The sequence below is a fragment of the Procambarus clarkii genome, chromosome 38 (genome assembly GCF_040958095.1).
Source record: "Procambarus clarkii isolate CNS0578487 chromosome 38, FALCON_Pclarkii_2.0, whole genome shotgun sequence".
In the NCBI taxonomy this organism is placed as follows: Eukaryota; Metazoa; Arthropoda; class Malacostraca; order Decapoda; family Cambaridae; genus Procambarus; species Procambarus clarkii.
The window spans coordinates 6,789,877-6,812,715 of record NC_091187.1 but is presented as its reverse complement, the minus strand read 5'-3'; the positions used below and the strand labels follow the sequence as shown (position 1 = coordinate 6,812,715).

The 22,839-nt window shown below is 47.0% G+C and overlaps 1 long non-coding RNA gene across 1 annotated transcript in view; it reads right to left on the bottom strand.

The window, feature by feature from the left end:
- Positions 1–10,472: 10,472 nt before the first annotated feature.
- The window catches only part of LOC138372375 (uncharacterized), a 311,387-nt gene continuing 299,020 nt past the window's right edge, over positions 10,473–22,839 (bottom strand). The window contains exon 4 of the long non-coding RNA XR_011230807.1: positions 10,473–10,581. This is a non-coding gene — a long non-coding RNA (uncharacterized lncRNA). The remainder of the gene's footprint in view (positions 10,582–22,839) is intronic.

The following is a 22,839-nucleotide window of genomic DNA, read 5'->3' as shown; positions in this document are numbered from 1 at the left end:
GCAGGGGGTTGGTGCTGAACCTGTAGCTCCAGCCCCCCTCTAATGGCAGAGGGTTGGTGCTGGACCTGTAGCTCCACCCCCTTCTCTACTGGCAAGGGGTTGGTACTGGACCTGTAGCTCCAGCCCAATTCTACTGGCAGAGGGTTGGTGCTGGACCTGTAGCTCCAGCCCCCCTCTACTGGCAGAGGGCTGGTTCTGGACCTGTAGCTCCACCCCCCCCCCCCATCTACTGGCAGGGGGCAGGTGCTGGACCTGTAGCTCCATCCCTCTCTCTACTGGCAGGGGGTTGGTGCTGGACCTGTAGCTCCACCCCCCTCTCTACTGGCAGGGGTTGGTGCTGGACCTGTAGCTCCAGCCCACCTCTACTGGCAGGGCGTTGGTGCTGGACCTGTAGCTCCACCCCCCTCTCTACTGGCAGGGATTGGTGCTGGACCAATAGCACCAGCCTCCCTCTACTGGAAGGGGGTTGATGCTGGACCTGTAGCTCCAGCCCACCTCTACTAGCAGGGGGTTAGTGCTGGACCTGTAGCTCCAGCCCCCCTCTACTGGCTGAGAGATAGTTCTGGACCTGTAGCTCCAGCTACCACCCCCCTCCCTCTATACTGACAAGGGGGTTTATGCTGGACCTGTATCTCCAGCCCCCCTCTACTGGCAGGGGATTGATTCTGGACCTGTAGCTCCAGCGCCCCTCTACTAGCAGGGGGTTGGTTCTGGACCTGTTGCTCCAGACCCGCTCTACTGGAAGCGGGGTTGGTGCTGGACCTGTTGCTCCAGCCCCCCCCCCCTCTACTGGCAGTGGGTTGGTGCTGGACCTGTAGCTCCAGCCCCCCCCCCCCTTTACTGGCAAGGGGTTGGTGCTGGACCTGTAGCTCCAGCCCCCCCCCCCCACCTCTACTGGCAGGGGATTGGCGCTGGACCTGTAGCTACATCCCCCCTCTACTGGCAGGGGGGTTGATGCTGGACCTGTAGCTCCAGCCCCCCCCCCCTCTACTGGCAAGGGGTTAGTGCTGGACCTGTAGCTCCAGCCACCTGTACTGTCAGGGGGTTGATTCTGGACCTGTAGCTCAGAACCCCCTCTACTGGCAAGGGGTTTGTTCTGGACCTGTAGCGCCAGCCCACCTCTACTGGCAGGAGGTTGATGCTGGACCTGTAGCTCCAGCCCCCCCCCTCTACTGGCAGGGGGTTGGTGCTGGACCTGTAGCTCCTGCCTCTTTCTACTGGCAGGGGGTTGGAGCTGGACCGGTAGATCCAGCCCCCTTTCTACTGGCAAGGGGTTGGTGCTGGACCTGTAGTTCAAGCCCCCTCTACTGGCAGAGGGTTGGTTCTGGACCTGTAGCTCCAGCCCCCCCTCTACTGGCAAGGGGTTTGTTCTGGACTTGTAGCTCCACCCCCACCTCTACTTGCAGAGGGTGGTGCTGGACCTGTAGCTCCAGCCCCCCTCTACTGGCAGGGTGGGTTGGTACTGGACCTGTAGCTCCACCCCCCTTTACTGGCATGGGGTTGGTGCTGAACCTGTAGCTCCAGCCCATCTCTACTGGCAGGAAGTTGGTTCTGGACCTGTAGCTCCAGCCCCCCTCTACTGGCAGGGGGTTGGTACTCGACCTGTAGCTCCAGCCCACCTCTACTGGCAGGGGGTTGGTACTGGAACTGTAGCTCCAGCCCTCTCTACTGGCAGGGGGTTGGGGCTGGACCTGTAGCTCCATCCACCCCTCCCTACTGGCAGGGGGTTGGTGCTGGACCTGTAGCTCCAGACCCCTCTACTAGCAGGGGGTTGGTTCTGGACCTGTTGCTCCAGACCCTCTCTACTGGCAGGGGTTGGTGGTGGACCTATAGCTCCAGCCCCCCTCTACTGGCAAGGGGTTGGTGCTCGACCTATAGCTCCAGCCCACCTCTATTGGCAGGGGATTGGCGCTGGACCTGTAGCTCCAGCCCCCCCCCTCTACTGGCAAGGGGTTAGTGCTGGACCTGTAGCTCCAGCCCACCTCTACTGGCAGGGGATTGGCGCTGGACCTGTAGCTACAGCCCCCCTCTACTGGCAGGGGGTTGTTGCTGGACCTGTAGCTCCAGTCACCTCTACTGTCAGGGGGTTGATTCTGGACCTGTAGCTAAGAACCCCCTCTACTGGCAGGGGGTTGGTGCTGGACCTGTAGCGCCAGCCCACCTCTACTGGCAGGAGGTTGATGCTGGACCTGTAGCTCCAGCCCCCCCCCCTCTACTGGCAGGGGGTTGGTGCTGTACCTGTAGATCCAGCCCCCTTTCTACTGGCAAGGGGTTGGTGCTGGATCTGTAGTTCAAGCCCCCTCTACTGGCAGGGGGTTGGTTCTGGACCTGTAGCTCCAGCCCCCCCTCTACTGGCAAGGGGTTTGTTCTGGACTTGTAGCTCCACCCCCACCTCTACTTGCAGAGGGTGGTGCTGGACCTGTAGCTCCAGCCCCCCTCTACTGGCAGGGGGGTTGGTACTGGACCTGTAGCTCTAGCCCAATTCTACTGGCAGAGGGTTGGTTCTGGACCTGAAGCTCCAGCCCCCCTCTACTGGCAGAGGGCTGGTTCTGGACCTGTAGCTCCAGCCCCCCCCCCCCTCTACTGGCAGGGGGCAGGTGCTGGACTTGTAGCTCCATCCCCCTCTCTACTGGCAGGGGGTTGGTACTGGACCTGTAGCTCCAGCCCCCCTCTAATGGCAGGGGGTTGGTGTTGGACCTGTAGCTCCACCCCCCTCTCCACTGGCAGGGGTTGGTACTGGACCTGTAGCTCCAGCCCACCTCTACTGGCAGGGCGTTGGTGTTGGACCTGTAGCTCCAGGCCCCCCCCCCCCCTCCACTGGCACAGGAGATGGTGCTGGACCTGTAGCTCCAGCCCACCTCTACGAGCAGGAGGTTAGTGCTGGACCTGTAGCTCCAGCCCACCTCTACTGGCAGAGAGATGGTTCTGGACCTGTAGCTCCAGCTACCCCCACTCTATTCTGACAGGGGGGTTGATGCTGGACCTTTATCTCCAGCCCCCCCTCTACTGGCAGGGGGTTGATTCTGGACCTGTAGCTCCAGCCCCCCTCTACTAGCAGGGGGTTGGTTCTGGACCTGTCGCTCCAGCCCCTCTCTACTGGCAAGGGGTTTGTTCTGGACTTGTAGCTCCTCCCCCACCTCTACTGGCAGAGGGTGGTGCTAGACCTGTAGCTCCAGCCCCCCTCAAGTGGCAGGGTGGGTTGGTACTGGACCTGTAGCTCCACCCCCCTATACTGGCATGGGGTTGGTGCTGAACCTGTAGCTCCAGCCCATCTCTACTGGCAGGAAGTTGGTTCTGGACCTGTAGCTCCAGCCCCCCTCTACTGGCAGGGGGGTTGGTACTCGACCTGTAGCTCCAGCCCCCCTCTACTGGCAGGGGGTTGGTACTGGACCTGTAGCTCCAGCTCCCCTCTACTGGAAGGGGGTTGGTGCTGGACCTGTAGCTCCAGCCCCCTCTCTACTGGCAGGGGGTTGGTTCTGGACCTGTAGCTACATCCCCCTCTACTGGCAGGGGGGTTGATGCTGGACCTGAAGCTCCAGCCCCCCCCCTCTACTGGCAAGGGGTTAGTGCTGGACCTGTAGCTCCAGCCACCTGTACTGTCAGGGGGTTGATTCTGGACCTGTAGCTCAGAACCCCCTCTACTGGCAAGGGGTTTGTTCTGGACCTGTAGCGCCAGCCCACCTCTACTGGCAGGAGGTTGATGCTGGACCTGTAGCTCCAGCCCCCCCCCCCCCCTCTACTGGCAGGGGGTTGGTGCTGGACCTGTAGCTCCAGCCCCCCTCTACTGGCAGGGGGTTGGTGCTGAACCTGTAGCTCCAGCCCCCCCTCTAATGGCAGAGGGTTGGTGCTGGACCTGTAGCTCCACCCCCTTCTCTACTGGCAAGGGGTTGGTACTGGACCTGTAGCTCCAGCCCAATTCTACTGGCAGAGGGTTGGTGCTGGACCTGTAGCTCCAGCCCCCCTCTACTGGCAGAGGGCTGGTTCTGGACCTGTAGCTCCACCCCCCCATCTACTGGCAGGGGGCAGGTGCTGGACCTGTAGCTCCATCCCTCTCTCTTCTGGCAGGGGGTTGATGCTGGACCTGTAGCTCCACCCCCCTCTCTACTGGCAGGGGTTGGTGCTGGACCTGTAGCTCCAGCCCACCTCTACTGGCAGGGCGTTGGTGCTGGACCTGTAGCTCTACCCCCCTCTCTACTGGCAGGGGTTGGTGCTGGACCAATAGCACCAGCCTCCCTCTACTGGAAGGGGGTTGATGCTGGACCTGTAGCTCCAGCCCACCTCTACTAGCAGGGGGTTAGTGCTGGACCTGTAGCTCCAGCCCCCCTCTACTGGCTGAGAGATAGTTCTGGACCTGTAGCTCCAGCTACCCCCCTCCCCTCTATACTGACAAGGGGGTTTATGCTGGACCTGTATCTCCAGCCCCCCTCTACTGGCAGGGGATTGATTCTAGACCTGTAGCTCCAGCGCCCCCTCTACTAACAGGGGGTTGGTTCTGGACCTGTTGCTCCAGACCCGCTCTACTGGAAGGGGGGTTGGTGCTGGACCTGTTGCTCCAGCCCCCCCCCCCTCTACTGGCAGTGGGTTGGTGCTGGACCTGTAGCTCCAGCCCCCCCCCCCTTTACTGGCAAGGGGTTGGTGCTGGACCTGTAGCTCCAGCCCCCCCCCCCCCACCTCTACTGGCAGGGGATTGGCGCTGGACCTGTAGCTACATCCCCCCTCTACTGGAAGGGGGGTTGATGCTGGACCTGTAGCTCCAGCCCCCCCCCCCCCTCTACTGGCAAGGGGTTAGTGCTGGACCTGTAGCTCCAGCCACCTGTACTGTCAGGGGGTTGTTTCTGGACCTGTAGCTCAGAACCCCCTCTACTGGCAAGGGGTTTGTTCTGGACCTGTAGCGCCAGCCCACCTCTACTGGCAGGAGGTTGATGCTGGACCTGTAGCTCCAGCCCCCCCCCCTCTACTGGCAGGGGGTTGGTGCTGGACCTGTAGCTCCTGCCTCTTTCTACTGGCAGGGGGTTGGAGCTGGACCGGTAGATCCAGCCCCCTTTCTACTGGCAAGGGGTTGGTGCTGGACCTGTAGTTCAAGCCCCCTCTACTGGCAGAGGGTTGGTTCTGGACCTGTAGCTCCAGCCCCCCCTCTACTGGCAAGGGGTTTGCTCTGGACTTGTAGCTCCACCCCCACCTCTACTTGCAGAGGGTGGTGCTGGACCTGTAGCTCCAGCCCCCCTCTACTGGCAGGGTGGGTTGGTACTGGACCTGTAGCTCCACCCCCCTTTACTGGCATGGGGTTGGTGCTGAACCTGTAGCTCCAGCCCATCCCTACTGGCAGGAAGTTGGTTCTGGACCTGTAGCTCCAGCCCCCCTCTACTGGCAGGGGGTTGGTACTCGACCTGTAGCTCCAGCCCACCTCTACTGGCAGGGGGTTGGTACTGGACCTGTAGCTCCAGCCCTCTCTACTGGCAGGGGGTTGGGGCTGGACCTGTAGCTCCATCCACCCCTCCCTACTGGCAGGGGGTTGGTGCTGGACCTGTAGCTCCAGCTATCCTCTACTGGCAGGGGTTGGTGCTGGACCAATAGCACCAGCCTCCCTCTACTGGCAGGGGGTTGGTTCTGGACCTGTAGCTCCAGCCCCCCCCCCTCTACAGGCAGGGGGGTTGGTGCTTGACCTGTAGCTCCAGCCCACCTCTACTGGCAGGGAGCTAGTTCTGGACCTGTAGCTCCAGCCCCCCTCTACTGGCAAGGGGTTGGTGCTGGACCTGTAGCTCCACCCCCCTCTAAACTGGCAGGGAGGGTTGGTGCTGGACCTGTATCTCCAGCCTACCTTTACTGTCAGGGGGTTGGTGCTGGACCTGTAGCTCCAGCCCCCTTCTACTGGCAAGGGGTTTGTGCTGGACCTGTAGCTCCATCCCCCCTCTACTGGCAGGGGGCGTTGGAACAGGACCTGTAGCTCCACCCCCCTATACTGGCAGAGGGTTGGTGCTGAACCTATAGCTCCAGCCTCTCTCTACTGGCAGGGGGTTGGTACTGGACCTGTAGCTCCAGCCCACCTCTACTGGCAGGGGGTTGGTGCTGGACCTGTAGCTCCATCCACCCCTACCTACTGGCAAGGGGTTGGTGCTGGACCTGTAGCTCCAGCCCCCCTCAACTGGAAGGGGGTTGGTGCTGAACCTGTAGCTCCAGCCCCCCTCTAATGGCAGGGGGTTGGTGCTGGACCTGTAGCTCCACCCCCCTCTCTACTGGCAAGGGGTTGGTACTGGACCTGTAGCTCCAGCCCAATTCTACTGGCAGGGGGTTGGTGCTGGACCTGTAGCTCCTGCCTCTTTCTACTGGCAGGGGGTTGGAGCTGGACCGGTAGATCCAGCCCCCTTTCTACTGGCAAGGGGTTGGTGCTGGACCTGTAGTTCAAGCCCCCTCTACTGGCAGAGGGTTGGTTCTGGACCTGTAGCTCCAGCCCCCCCTCTACTGGCAAGGGGTTTGTTCTGGACTTGTAGCTCCACCCCCACCTCTACTTGCAGAGGGTGGTGCTGGACCTGTAGCTCCAGCCCCCCTCTACTGGCAGGGTGGGTTGGTACTGGACCTGTAGCTCCACCCCCCTTTACTGGCATGGGGTTGGTGCTGAACCTGTAGCTCCAGCCCATCTCTACTGGCAGGAAGTTGGTTCTGGACCTGTAGCTCCAGCCCCCCTCTACTGGCAGGGGGTTGGTACTCGACCTGTAGCTCCAGCCAACCTCTACTGGCAGGGGGTTGGTACTGGACCTGTAGCTCCAGCCCTCGCTACTGGCAGGGGGTTGGGGCTGGACCTGTAGCTCCATCCACCCCTCCCTACTGGCAGGGGGTTGGTGCTGGACCTGTAGCTCCAGCTCCCCTCTACTGGCAGGGGTTGGTGCTGGACCAATAGCACCAGCCTCCCTCTACTGGCAGGGGGTTGGTTCTGGACCTGTAGCTCCAGCCCCCCCCCCTCTACAGGCAGGGGGGTTGGTGCTTGACCTGTAGCTCCAGCCCACCTCTACTGGCAGGGAGTTAGTTCTGGACCTGTAGCTCCAGCCCCCCTCTACTGGCAAGGGGTTGGTGCTGGACCTGTAGCTCCACCCCCCTCTAAACTGGCAGGGAGGGTTGGTGCTGGACCTGTATCTCCAGCCTACCTTTACTGTCAGGGGGTTGGTGCTGGACCTGTAGCTCCAGCCCCCTTCTACTGGCAAGGGGTTTGTGCTGGACCTGTAGCTCCATCCCCCCTCTACTGGCAGGGGGCGTTGGTACAGGACCTGTAGCTCCACCCCCCTATACTGGCAGAGGGTTGGTGCTGAACCTGTAGCTCCAGCCTCTCTCTACTGGCAGGGGGTTGGTACTGGACCTGTAGCTCCAGCCCACCTCTACTGGCAGGGTGTTGGTACTGGACCTGTAGCTCCATCCACCCCTACCTACTGGCAAGGGGTTGGTGCTGGACCTGTAGCTCCAGCCCCCCTCTACTGGAAGCGGGTTAGTGCTGAACCTGTAGCTCCAGCCCCCCTCTAATGGCAGGGGGTTGGTGCTGGACCTGTAGCTCCACCCCCCTCTCTACTGGCAAGGGGTTGGTACTGGACCTGTAGCTCCAGCCCAATTCTACTGGCAGAGGGTTGGTGCTGGACCTGTAGCTCCAGCCCACCTCTACTGGCAGAGGGCTGGTTCTGGACCTGTAGCTCCAGCCCCCCCCCCATCTACTGGCAGGGGGCAGGTGCTGGACCTGTAGCTCCATCCCCCTCTCTACTGGATGGGGGTTGGTTCTGGACCTGTAGCTCCACCCCCCTCTCTACTGGCAGGGGGTTGGTGCTGGACCTGTAGCTCCAGCCCACTTCTACTTGCAGGGCGTTGGTGCTGGACCTGTAGCTCCACCCCCTCTCTACTGGCAGGGGGTTGGTGCTGGACCTGTAGCTCCAGCCCCCCCCCCCCCTCTACAGGCAGGGGGGTTGGTGCTTGACCTGTAGCTCCAGCCCACCTCCAGCGTCTGGACCAGCGTCTGGACCTGTTAAAATAATGCATAAGCTGTAAGGTAATAGAGAATAATATATATCTTTCAATCTCAACATTAGATTTTCTAATTTCCAACTGTATTAAATAAATAGCATTAAAATATTTTCCTTCTTAACTATTACAAAAATCAACGAATTTGAGTAACTTTTGCTTTTGTTTTATTTGTACCTTAAACATAACACTGAACAATCAATTATGTGCCACCCCACCTTCCTTCATCTGCAAAAAAACTAATCAAAAGACATATGTACAAGGCTAAAAAAATTCAGCAACACTTACCATACTCAGGCTAAAAGAATTAAGCAACACTTACCATACTCTTTTTATATTCACTGTTAACTTTTAGCTCATGTGACAGACTTTCCACCTGCTCAACAGTTTCAAGTGGGGATGGAAGAATGTCTTCCAGGATTGGTATATCTCCATGTGTTTTTGACATATGGGTTTCCGTCATTTTGACAATATTCAGGAATTTTGCAAAAATAATGGCATTTACTATTTTTAAAAGATTATTAGCAAATTTACAGAAATGGTGCATTCGGAAGACAAAACCAATTTTTCACTTTTGACAATTGAGCACCTGCTACATCCAGATTCTAGGGAGGAAAGGAAGGACGATCTTACTGGATCCCATAGCCTCTCCGAGGCACAAACCAGGCTTTTACACAAACCCCCCCCCCCTGCACCCGAGCTTTTTAAAATAGTAAATGCCACTATTTTTGCAAAATTATTACGAGATCTATTATTCTAGAGAATAATGCATATAAATGCATATATGCATATAAATACAAAAGTAAATCAAATCTTATCCTTGTATAATATACAAGCTGATGTGAGATCCCTGTCTACAGGTGGACTGGAACTATTATCCAGTAGGCAGTCTACTGTATTTTATCAAACCGTTATTAGTATAATAGATCTCGTAATAATTTTGCAAAAATAATGGCATTTACTATTTTTAAAAGATTATTAGCAAATTTACACAAATGGTGCATTCGGAAGACAAAACCAATTTTTCACTTTTGACAATTGAGCACCTGCTACATCCAGATTCTAGGGAGGAAAGGAAGGACGATCTTACTGGATCCCATAGCCTCTCCGAGGCACAAACCTGGCTTTTACATAACCCCCCCCCCCCTGCACCCGAGCTTTTTAAAATAGTAAATGCCACTATTTTTGCAAAATTATTACGAGATCTATTATTCTAATAAGAGTTTGATAAAATACAAACCCTGGGGCCATAGAACGGCTATTTAATCCCCTTGAACGGACCTGTGCATGGGCCACTGAGGCATCGAAAAAAAACAGACCGGCTTGGGAAAAAAGCAAAATTGCCGGTCTATGGCCCAGCTGATGGCTGTGCATGAATGGCTAATGGCTAATGGCTGTTAGTTATGGAGCTAGGTTAGACTATGTATGTTTAAATCTCTGATTTAAACAGAGCCAGTGTTCAGTCAAATAACTGAATTTATCAAATCTTATCCTTGTATAATATACAAGCTGATGTGAGATCCCTGTCTACAGGTGGACTGGAACTATTATCCAGTAGGCAGTCTACTGTATTTTATCAAACCGTTATTAGTATAATAGATCTCGTAATAATTTTGCAAAAATAATGGCATTTACTATTTTTAAAAGATTATTAGCAAATTTACAGAAATGGTGCATTCGGAAGACAAAACCAATTTTTCACTTTTGACAATTGAGCACCTGCTACATCCAGATTCTAGGGAGGAAAGGAAGGACGATCTTACTGGATCCCATAGCCTCTCCGAGGCACAAACCAGGCTTTTACACAAACCCCCCCCCCCCTGCACCCGAGCTTTTTAAAATAGTAAATGCCACTATTTTTGCAAAATTATTACGAGATCTATTATTCTAGAGAATAATGCATATAAATGCATATATGCATATAAATACAAAAGTAAATCAAATCTTATCCTTGTATAATATACAAGCTGATGTGAGATCCCTGTCTACAGGTGGACTGGAACTATTATCCAGTAGGCAGTCTACTGTATTTTATCAAACCGTTATTAGTATAATAGATCTCGTAATAATTTTGCAAAAATAATGGCATTTACTATTTTTAAAAGATTATTAGCAAATTTACAGAAATGGTGCATTCGGAAGACAAAACCAATTTTTCACTTTTGACAATTGAGCACCTGCTACATCCAGATTCTAGGGAGGAAAGGAAGGACGATCTTACTGGATCCCATAGCCTCTCCGAGGCACAAACCAGGCTTTTACATAACCCCCCCCCCTGCACCCGAGCTTTTTAAAATAGTAAATGCCATTATTTTTGCAAAATTATTACGAGATCTATTATACTAATAACGGTAAATAAATAATAAATAGTAAATAAATCAAAATCAGTTACATTATTTTATCTTATTCATAGCATAAATGTTCTCGAAGATTACTAAAAAGAAATTGAATTAGACTACAGCAAATTGGCAAACTTTACCTTGTATCTGTTTCCACCGAGTTTGTTTGGGGCGTTCTTCAACATATCAGCAATACTTGTCTCAACATCTCTTTCAGTTGCATTAGTGTGGGTGTTGATACAGGCTTCTGGAAATTTATAAGAATTAATTAATATATATAATTATAATTCACTTTGCTATTCCCCATTCCACAGTCCTCTCGTCCTTCCCACTTCCCTGTCCCCACATCATCCCCACTATTCCCACTTCCCTGTCCCATCGTCCTCCTTACCATTTTCCCCTCCCCTGTCCTTCTTCCTCCCCCACCATCTCCCATTCACCTGTCCCTTTGTCCTCCCCAGCATTCCCCTGTCCCCACCATCCCCAACTCCCCAGTCCCCTCGTCCTCCCCACCATTACCCTCTCCTCTGTCCCCTCGTCTTCCCCACCATACCCCCCTCTCGTCCTCCCCACCATTCCAAACTACCTCATCCGATGCATTCTATAATGGTCTGATGCTTCCATCAGAAAATTGGGAACATCAAATGATCTGGAATTCCCATCACTGAAAAATAAGAACAGCTAAAAAAATGAAATGAAAAAAATAAAAAAATAAACTATACTCATGAAATGAACAGTATGGTAAACAACACAGCTCAATTTCAATGCAATGTCACACAAAATTATTAAATCGAAATGAAAATAAATTGAAATCTATGAAAATTCAAATTATCAATACAATCGGAAATATTGAAATAATATCGCAACATAATATAGTGTGGGTTGCTCTTACGTGCAACAGACGGTGCTGTTTTTCAAAAAAGGCATGGTTTTACCTGTCACAAGTGTGGCATCTATACTTATACTCACGAAATGAACGGTATGGTAAACAACATAGCTCAATTGCAATGCAATGTCACAATAACATTTAATAACAATAATAACAATAACATTTAAATATACTTTAAGATATAATCTAGAAGAAAATAAGAACATTGAAACGGTTCATGAACTCGATTTCAATAAAGGACACTATGGGGAACTTTGAAAAACAGTTAATGAGTATAATTAGACAGACTTGTTGCTAGGCAGAGGAGTAAATAATGAGATATATGGCAAATTTTGCAAAATATACGGCACACAAACATTCATACCCAAACAAAGCAAAATGCTAGGTAAGAACAAAGCAGTTGGCCCGTAGGGGAAAGGAGATACCCACAAGACTGGAATACAAGTCATTAACAAGCACACAAGTACTACACTACACAACAACCGCACTACTACCAGAACTGGACGAATCACTACCAAAACAACACATTGCACATCACTACCAAAACAACACAACACAACACAAGCATTGGCAAAGAATTATAGACCAGTTGCACTAACATCCCACATAATAAAATTATTTGAGAGTGATCAGGAGTCAGATTACTAGTTTTATAGAGACCAATGACCTCCACAATCCAGGCCAACAAGGATTTAGAGCAGTTTCTATGATCGAGCCACTGAGATCTATAAAGAATTCTGATCAAGAAAGAGATCTAGGGGTGGTTTTAGATAGAAAACTATAACCTGAGGATCATATTAAGAACATTCTGCGAGGGGCCTATGCTACACTTTTTAACTTTAGAATTGCTTTTAAATACATAGGTCAAAAAGTTTTAAAAGTTTTAAAAGTTTTTTAAACCTCTCGTGTATCATGAGTGTGTTAAAGCATCAGATGGTGCATTCAGATGATGAATATTACCTAGTTCCTTCATCTGGGAAGAATGAACACATATTGGTGCATTCGGATGATAAAAACTAACTACTGTAGTTTAATTGATCAACAGACTGTATATCATATGCAGACTGTATGTGGATCTGCGGGCCACTCCAAACAACAGCCTGGTGGACCAAGCTCCACCAGGGCTAAAGCACAAAGTGATATAGATGTGATAGAGAAACTAGGTCAAATGGAGGAGTAGGTCTGTATATTAAACAGCACCTGACGTGCACAGAGCTACTAAACTCAATGTGGTGGTAGAGTGGTGGGGGGGGGGGGGAAACATTGCAGAAAAAAACAAAAATACAATTTGGTCAACAAAACAGCATTGTTTAAAATAGAAGACATGGGTTGTCATTTTGGGGGTAAGGTAGGTTACATTGAGTTAATTAGTTAGTACTTAGTTTTTATCTTAAACTGGTTGGGAGAGGTACAGTGTTGCTGTGCTGGTGAAAGAACACCTAAAGGTAAATTAAATAATGATTGGGAATCCACAAGAAGTTGACATAATATCGCTAGAGATCTGCAATCAGGATGATAAACTTTCCTTAAAGAATTTGACAAACACTTGCTGATAGGACATGAAGTAAATGAAATGTATGTCAAGTTTTGTGAAATATATGATAAAAGCACAACAAAATTTGTACCAAAGGAGAGATGCAGAACTAGGAAAAGGGGTTTGTTCAACAGAAATTGCGAGAGGGCCTGAGACCCAAACACACACAAATGGAATCAATATATAGCAAGAGGCCAAACCCCCAAACATACAAGCGATGCAAAGATGCGAGAAACAGCAGCAGCATTAAGGAGAGGGACTTAAGGACCATAAATAAAGTGTGAAAATAAACTCGAGTAAATTTTTTTAACTACTCTCGACAGTGAAGAAAAACAAATATTCAGACGATTTGTGTTAGAATCATTAATCTTACACTTTCGGTCATATTCAACAACACAAATACATACACACACATTCCTGTTGCTGTAGCAAGTGAAGAATTACACACACAGATCACAATAACGTGATGCATCAAATGAACAAATCCACAAGGGCCGTGACGAGGATTCGAACCTGCGTCCGGGAGCATCCCAGACACTGCCTTAATCGACTGAGCTACAACAGGGTAAAAGGGTTGAAACCGAAGTTCTACTGAACTTACTGGATCCCATAGCCTCTCCGAGGCACAAACCAGGCTTTTACACAACCCCCCCCCCCCCCTGCACCCGAGCTATGTCAACAGGCCGTTCTCCCTCTTCGCCCTTCCGAATGCACCATATCAGTAAATTTTTTAATAATCTTTTAAAAATAGTAAATGCCACTATTTTTGCAAAATTATTACGAGATCTATTATTCTATAGAATAATGCATATAAATGCATATATGCATATAAATACAAAACATAAATACAAAAGTAAATGTAAATAATTTTACCTTGCACCTAGATCCACCAAGCCTGTATGGCGTGCGTTTCAGTACTTCGGAAATCTAGAACTATCTTGAATCTCTAATCTGCAATGAAACAATACATATTATTGCACTTACCAAAACATGGATGAATGTAGAAAATACAGAACTATTAGCTGAATATCAAATAAATGGATTTAATCTATTTCACACAGATAGATATATTACACCGTGTATATTAGGTAATACCTAACATACACGCCTCCACACACACTACATTTGAAATGTAGTCTCAAAAAGACTACATTTCAACAGCAAAGATTACTCCATAAAAAAATAATTAAATTATTGACCAACATGAGAGAGGGTTAGCCAACATGAGGGTTGTGTTGATTGCCTGAAAATATTTAAATTGTGTAATGTATTGAATGGCATTTTTCAAGTTACAACATTTTTTAAATTACTGAACTAGGTTCTAGGCTTTGCTAGGCTTAATTCAATTATTACAGATAAGCCTAACCTAGCCTAGAACCCAGTGGGTTTTCTTCCTATTGGGGAGTGTTGTACATGCCTCGCCTCCACATACACACTAGCACAGCCAGGCCTCACCTCCACATACACACTAGCACAGCCAGGCCTCGCCTCCACATACACCAGCACTGCCAGGCCTCGCCTCCACATACACACTAGCACAGCCAGGCCTCGCCTCCACATACACCAACACTGCCAGGCCTCGCCTCCACATACACACTAGCACAGCCAGGCCTCGCCTCCACATACACACTAGCACAGCCAGGCCTCGCCTCCACATACACCAGCACTGCCAGGCCTCGCCTCCACATACTCACCAGCACAGCCAGGCCTCGCCTCCACATACACCAGCACTGCCAGGCCTCGCCTCGCCTCCACATACACCAGCACTGCCAGGCCTCGCCTCCACATTTAAACCAACCAAGCCCACAAATACGTTAACATGGACCAGCATTACACCGTCTAACATACTCTGTCAGATGTAACAACTAAATTTGTGAATTCAAGACCAAATCTATTGTATAACACAGTGTTAGTACGAGAAAAACATTACTTACATTCGAAGCCGTGTTTTAAAATGGCGGCGGTCTTGTACTGACGCTCCAAACTGTGTGTTCGTTTGCGTATGATGAACGTGTGACAATTTACTACAACAATTATTTAATTATTCTTATTCTTTATTTTAATATTTTTAGGGTACATGAAATTTCAAACTTATTTGCACACAATAATATAATTGCATTGTCATAACCTTTATATATTACGGAAAATACGATGACATGAACGAAGTCAAAGTGAAGTTGAAGTCAAAGTCATTCGCCGAACGTATTAGTCATTTTTTTTCATACATACATAGTTGATTTACAAACATAATGTTGGATTTATAGATAGAGCTAGTGCATACAATACCTAAAGCCACTATAGTAGGCCTATATAGCATTTCAGGCAACCGGGCAGTATATATGGACCCCTTACTCAAATCTCTGAATATGTTAGATATTAAGTCCCTGCACATACTCTCATGTGTATTTTATATATATAAAACGCTGCACTGTAATGTCAATCCTGACCTTAAAAGCTTCCTAGAAGGTTGTAACAGATCCCATGAGCACCACACCAGAAACAAATACCTATTTGATATTCCAAGAGTACGACTTAGTCAAACTAGAAATGCTTTACAAATCAAGAGACCTCGAATGTGGAATGACCTTCCCAATTATGTTAAAAACTGTACCTCTCCCAACCAGTTTAAGATAAATAAAGATAAATTTATAAGTTAAGAAAAATTCCACAAATCAACAACCCTGTTACTGACCCTGTATTTACCCAAGTCTTTCCTAAATCTAAACTTATCCAATTTATACCCATTGTTTCGTGTTCTATCTTGTGTTGACAATTTTAATACCCTATTAATATCCCCTTTGTTATATCTATTCAGGAAATTGTGGTTGATCTCGAACCCATTGATAATGTGACGACTTATACAGAATTTTGTAACTATATCATCAAGATTGTAACCAGCTTAGCTAAATGTAGTGTGGGGTTCAGTCCCTAAGCCCATATATGTGCCTCTCTAACCATTTAGGTTACAGGGCAAAAACATAAAAACAAAGGTAACTGCAGAAGGCCTATTGGCCCATACCAGGCAGCTCCTATCTATAACAGATAAACACTAAGTACTACCTAATTAACTCAATGTAACCTACCAACCTAACCCCCAAAATGTCAATCCATATCTTTTATTTTAAACAATGCTGTTTTGTTGACCAAATTGTATTTTTACTCTTTTTCTGTCATGTTTCTCCCACCCCTGTTTTTTCCCTTTTTTCTTATTTTTTCTCAACATAATTCATACTTTAATTATGCGGATCAGGACATCACCTGATCAAACACATCAAACATCGTTTGACCACCATCAAACACACACATTTCGTGTGTGTTTGACGCTCACTGATATGTACCAGCGTTGTTTTATATATGGTGCTATTCTATCTTACGCTTTGTTGCTCTTTTTTACCTACGGGCTCATAGAACATTCTATTGCGAAAACATTGGCACAAAAATGAATGACGTACATACAATAATAATGTCAGGACAGTGATATAATTATAAACTTTCAAAGCACTGTATCGCCCATGTGTCGTCTTGTCACCAATACTGGGTAACAGTTCCGCCACTTCCCACACTCTTGCGGGTGGGCAGCGACCATTATTCTACGTTTATATTCATATCACCGTGTTGGGAATTTCATTGCGAGTACATTGATACCAAAATTAACGTTGTAGGACAAGTGTGGAAGTGATAACAATCCCAAGAGTAAAAACATTTTGTTGCTCTTGGGCACTCACGGCGAGTCATCTACGTAGGTATTTATTGGGTGCTGGTATTCATATAACTTTTGGTGACCGTTTTTGCTGATTTTCTTCTAGAGAATGTTATTGCGAACACGTTGGTACCAAAATGAAATACATAGCTCGAGAACTAAGGTCAGGAGAGTAAAAAGAGTATACACATTTTTGTTTTGACGCTTAATTAAGGTTATTGTGAGTACTCATCGCCTGCCTAGAAACTGGAACTAGTAATTCCATCTATCATACATATCATACAAGAGGAGCCACACATCTATGGATCATCCAATAAAATCAGCAGACTTCTAGATGTTACTACTGCTCGGCTTAGACTCGGTTACAAGTATCTCTGGGAATTCTCATTATCTGCTGATGTAGACCTGACCAAATGTAAACTGTGTCAACAAAATTATTCGCACACCCTCCGTCACTATGTGATGGAGTGCGAAAAGATACATGAATTTAGAGACAATTCTATAACCAATGTTCCAGCGATGTGTCAATATTTCATTCAAAATGATCTGCTACCAGAAATTTTAGCCAAATATCCCCAGTTTGCTAACTGTAGATAACAACTAAGTGATTGTAACCTATCCACCGCTGCCCACTGGATGGGGGACGGTGTGCAGGACAAACATATAAATTTTGATACTAGCTCTCCACATATGTCAGTTGCTTAATTTAGAACCTGTACTTGAGGTCGATCTCGAACCCATTGTTGATGTGATGACTTATATTGAATTTTGTAACTAGCTCATCAAGATTGTAACTTGCTTAGCTAAATGAATTGTGGGGTTCAGTCCCTGAGCCCATTATGTGCCTCTGTAACCCTTTCCACAACCGCCCACAAGATGGGTATGGGGTGCATAATGGGGTGGGGTGTCTTGGCCAAACGTGCCACATCAAAACCACAAGTTGACATTGAATGTGAATTAACAATGAGACAAGTAAGATTTATACTAATACATTTATACTAACTCTGTTGAGCGTTGACCATTTATACATCAAATCTGTTGATGTGAGCACTTTAGTTTAGTCTGCCGTTTAAAGAAAAAAAGAGCATATCAATGGTATATCACAGAAAACGAATTTATCATAAACTCATGTATTTGTCTTATCATATTGAACTGCATTCATATTTTTAATATATAACAATATGAATATACAAATTTCTGTAAATCCCCTACCTTGTTGGAATCTGTGGAAATGAATGAGCAAATGTGCTGGCTGAAGGCGCTGAAGGAAACCACATTGGTTTCATTTTGGATACAAATGTCCATGGAAATTCAAAATGGAAACTAATTATATAGTTGAACCTGCAGAGACGAGTTTAAGAATCTGTGTTGAGAGTGATGGACACAGCCTTCACAATTATACTTCAGAGAATGTAAACATCTAAGAGTCATTAGAAATATGTGTAGAATAATAAACCCTACATTGTTTGAGTTAGGGAAAACACCATTTGTGATATATAGATACTATAGCTGTTCCTAAAGATTCACCCTTTTTTGCACCAGCAAGATAACATATAAGATTTTAAGAGTTGACGAATGTTAATATTCTTGTTTGATAAACTGTGAACTTGAGACATAGTTAATAAGAACATATTAACACAACAAAATGTTTTCAAAATCCTTAACACCACTTTCCAGCAACTTATATAATTTATATAAATTATTTTAGAGAATAATACATAAATTATATATTTAAACATGATATAGTGTTTAGTGGAATGTATAAGGAGTCAAATTGTGTTAAAAAGAGCAATTTTTAGAAAATTTGGAAAAATACTTTTTTCTGTTCAAATTATAACTAAATGGATTATAAAGGTTTCACTCAGCCAATATATATCATTCACAATTTATTAATGAATTTTACAAAAAAACACCATAAATTTTATATTTAAACATGTAAAAACTATTTGTTTTACATTTGGAAGAAAATAATTGTAGAAAAACAATTTATAATTAAACCTTTGTGTTTGGATTTTTTGAGTAAAAGTTTCTCAAAGGCTCTCCTGCACCATTCTCAATGCAAATCATTCCCACACCTATGGCAAGAGATAGGCGAACGTTGTGTAGATGATTTGTGTTTGCTGGGATGGAGCCACAATTAGAGGCAGGACACCCAACAAGAAGCTATCACCGATCTTGCCGGGGCCTCCTAGGGGTGCGTCGTGAGTATACGCCCCACAAATGCCACCTTAAGAAACCGACAGTCCGTCGAGATCGGGTTCAGTGACGAAAGGGGGATTGACAATAAAAGGTTCCCCTCGCTCTCGACGTCGGGTACTACAGTTCTTTGGGTGCAAGAGTATGCCTCCTCAAGCACCCGGGCGTCAAAATAGAGGAAGTCCAAGGGAAGAACCAGAACAAGCAAAAGGTCAGCAGGAAACGGCAAGCAGATAGGAGAAGAGGGGGGAGAAAAACGAAACAGAAGGAAAAGGAAAAGGTGCCCAGCAGAATTGGAGAGCACGGCAGCAGGAGCACAAGGCTAGAGAAGGACAGAGGACTGTCCCAAGGAGCATCACACTCCGGCAGCCGCCCACTAAGCCCCCACACGGCAACAACGAGCTGAGCGGGGAGGGGGTGTAAACAGCAAATAAAACTGGCTTGAGGAATTGAGACACATTTGGAATTTCATTTATGTAGATGAGAAAGAGTACGTAAGTAATTATCTAAAGAGGGCACCAAGCCGGGAAGGCTATGAAGCACCATTAACTATGTGGAATATAAAAAAATGGTAAATATCACTAAGAATGCCAATTCGAGAACAAAAGCACATAAGGCAAATGATATCCCCCAGCAAAAATCTGCTATCAGAATAATAACAAATTCTGCTTTCAGACAACACTCAGCCCCCTTGTTTAACTCCCTTAACATGCTAAACATAATCTCACTCCACAAATTTTCTTGTGTCAATTACATTTACAAAACCCTGTTCTTAAACGCAAATCCTTGTCTGAAACTCTCCCTGGAGAGATCTAATAGAACCCATTATCACCACACCAGAAATAAATATCTCTCCTTGATATCCCCAGAGTCAAACTAAATCTGTGTAAACACTCTATGCAAATAAAGGGACCCAGTCTATGGAACTCACTCCCTAATGAATTGAAAAGCTGTCCAACTTTTGCGTCATTCAAAAAACAAAACTAAAAAGTACCTAATCTCATCTGCATAGTTTTTTTTACCTTGTTGCTTTAAAAGTGCACTGTATCTATTGCTACCCAATCTCCCTATCTTTATGTACCCAATCCGAACATCTTTACCAATGTGATCATTACTGTCTTCTTATATGTGCTATCAATCTGCTGTACGGTGTCTGTTAATCTTGTTTAAATTACCAATCAAGTTGTCAATATAATCAACCAGAGCTTTAATATACCAATGTGCTTTAATATACTTACTATTCTCTCTCATCTCATTTTCTTCTTGCAATGTATCTGTTATCATTTTATTAATTCTGCTAGAATTTACCTACTTAAAATTATCTGTTACATTAAGGACCTGCCCGAAACGCTGCGCGTACTAGTGGATTTACAAGATTGTAAATACTGTGCTATGTATTCTCTCTAACCCAATGTACCTTCTTGTATATAAATAAATAAAATAAAATAAAATAAAATATCAAAGGTATCTGATTCATCAAGGATTCTATCGAGGGACAAGCGAGGGACTGTCGGGAAGCAAGACATATGCATCTCCTGTTAGTCAGGTTATTCGACAAGGATGTGTACGACCCTGGTTTCCGAATAGGAAAAACAACCACCTCAAGCCAGTCCTTAGGGACAGATGACGACTCGCAGATACGATTAAACAGATTCAGTATATACTGAAATGTGCATTGAGGGAGATGACATTCATTATGAGATGTTTTGCCATCTGAGCCCGCTGCCATAGAACCGTAATGAGTCAGGGCAGACTGGAGTTTGGAAAGAGAGAAAGGATCATTATAGAGAAGCTGGAGATGCATGTGAAAATCTATGGAACAAGATTCATGAAGGTGCTTACGAATAAGGAAAGATGGAAGAAGACTAGAACTAGAGCCAAGAGTCGAAAAACGGGGAACCCAGTTCGGTGGCAACCGACACTGGATCCACCACAATAGAACCACGGAAGTGAAGGACTGGCGAGACATCTGTAACAAATTTATCCGATATCTTACAGATTTTCTTTCTGATCTGGGGCAGAGGAATATCAGTCGTAATGGTGGAGACAAAAGAATTCAAACTCACACGTTTAGCCGTATGGACCACACTTGCCTTGTGAAACGAAAGAAAACAAACAACCATCTATCTGCATCTGTCTTTCTTCTACGCTGTGCTCTTACAGCAAGCAGCCGAAACACGGCCTGCAGTCCACCAGGGAACGCACTTCCACATGCCTCGGGAGGTAGAGCGAGAAATAGAGCGGAGCGCAGCGTCTAAAATGGTGTGATAAAAAAGGAGTAAGGCTTGAGGGAGAGGCAGATCGGAGAGGTCGAAAAGAGTAGCATGTAGGGTGAATAGATTCCAGTTAGCCTTGGCAAACTGCCACCTAGGGACAGAGACGGAAGGGTGAAAAGAGAAAAAGGTGACAAGGATGGGGAAATGGTTACCGTTATGGAGGTCACGAAGAACCCGCCATGTGAAATCTAAATAAAGAGAACAGGGGCAGGAGAGAAAGATCAAGACAGGAGACGGTGCAAGAGCAGGTGTCAACATAAGTGGGTTCACCAGAATTCAGAAGAGACAGAGAAGAACAGAGGACGAACCCTTCGGGAAGGCGGCCCCGTGTGCAGAACATCGCCCCAGAGAGTATGCCGACAGGTAAAATCACCCAACAGGAGCACAGGCTCTGGTAAAGAGTCCAATAGGTGTTTAAGACCAGGAAGAGAAAGTGGGAAATTTGGGGGGAGATAAATGGAACAGATTGAATACCAATTACTCAAAAGATATGGGCCACAGAACACTCGATGTGCAACTGGAAAAGTATGGGGACGAAGGTAATATCAGTACGAATCAAAAGAGCAGTAGTGTTATGGGCCCTAGCAAAAAATGGAGGGGGGAAGAGAATGGTGTAACCACGGAAGTGACCAGGACAAGTGCCAAGCATCAGCTCCTGGAGATAGACACAAAGCAGTGAAAACTGTGATATCCAAAGCTGGAATTCATAGAAGTTGGCATAAAATACATGAATATTCAAATGAAGAATAAACATTGTCAAAAATAGAGAGAATAGAAATAGAGAACACGGGTCAAACAAAGGCAAATTAAAACAGTATACCAAGCAAGATCAGGATCAGTGAAATTGGGGTTATGGGGCATAGATAAATCTAGCAAGAACAGGTAAATTTATCAAGAACAGGTAAATCTAGCAAGAACAGGTAAATCTAGCAAGAACAATGGAGTCAAGGTAGTGGTAGGATGAACCAGAGGTGGACTGACAGGGTCCAGAGCAAAATTGGAGAGGTGCAGTCAAGGCAATCAGGGAGAGGAGGGGCAGAAACAGGGGAGCGCACCTCATCAAGGGCAGCATCCAAGAGAGAATTGAGGGCCAAGGGAATTTCCATATTTGGAGAGGACTTAACCACCGAAATGGGAGGGGGATTCAGGGATAGAGTCGGAGTCGGAAGGTGAGGAAGAGATTGATGCCTTCTTACCTGCTGGGGAGGAAGAAGAGGAGCCAGGCTTATGTTTTTAATATAGACAGGTGTGCCAGCAGCATCGTACTGGGCGACAACTGTTGTAGTCTCAACAGGAGCAGTCAATATGAAGATTGCTGGGAGGTACAACGACCTGGATGAACAGGTGGTGTGGAGGGCCAAAATACAAGAGGGGAGGGCCGAGAAGGAAAAGAGGGCACAGGAGACAGGGAAGGAAGGAAGGAAGAAAGGAAGGAAGGAAGGAAGGGAGACACTAGACAGAGAACCAGGAGGAAAACCCTCTGGCCCAGAATTCAATAGAGCAAGTAAGGTGGTGGTGGTGGCGGTGGTGTCCAGGTTCATGGCCCGGAAACGGTTGTAAAACTGAGAAAGTGGGAGAGGGCGACAAGTGGAACGCAATATACGAGTATAAGACATGCCAGAGGAAGATAAAAGATGGCGTACTTGGCGTCTCACCTCAAGAAAAGATAAATGATTCTGATGTTTCAAATTAAGGATAGCTTCCTCAAATTTGTATTGCACACATGTGCGGGAGAAGGTAGAGTGGGGATCACTGCAATTGATGCAGTGAGCTTGGGAAGAAAAGCACTGTCTTATAATGACCTGAGTATCCACACAAGGGGCATAGAGACACGGCACTTGTGCATTTGAAGGGACCATGCCAAAATTTCCAGCACCTATTGTAGAGGGAGGAGAACAGATGCTCCTTCA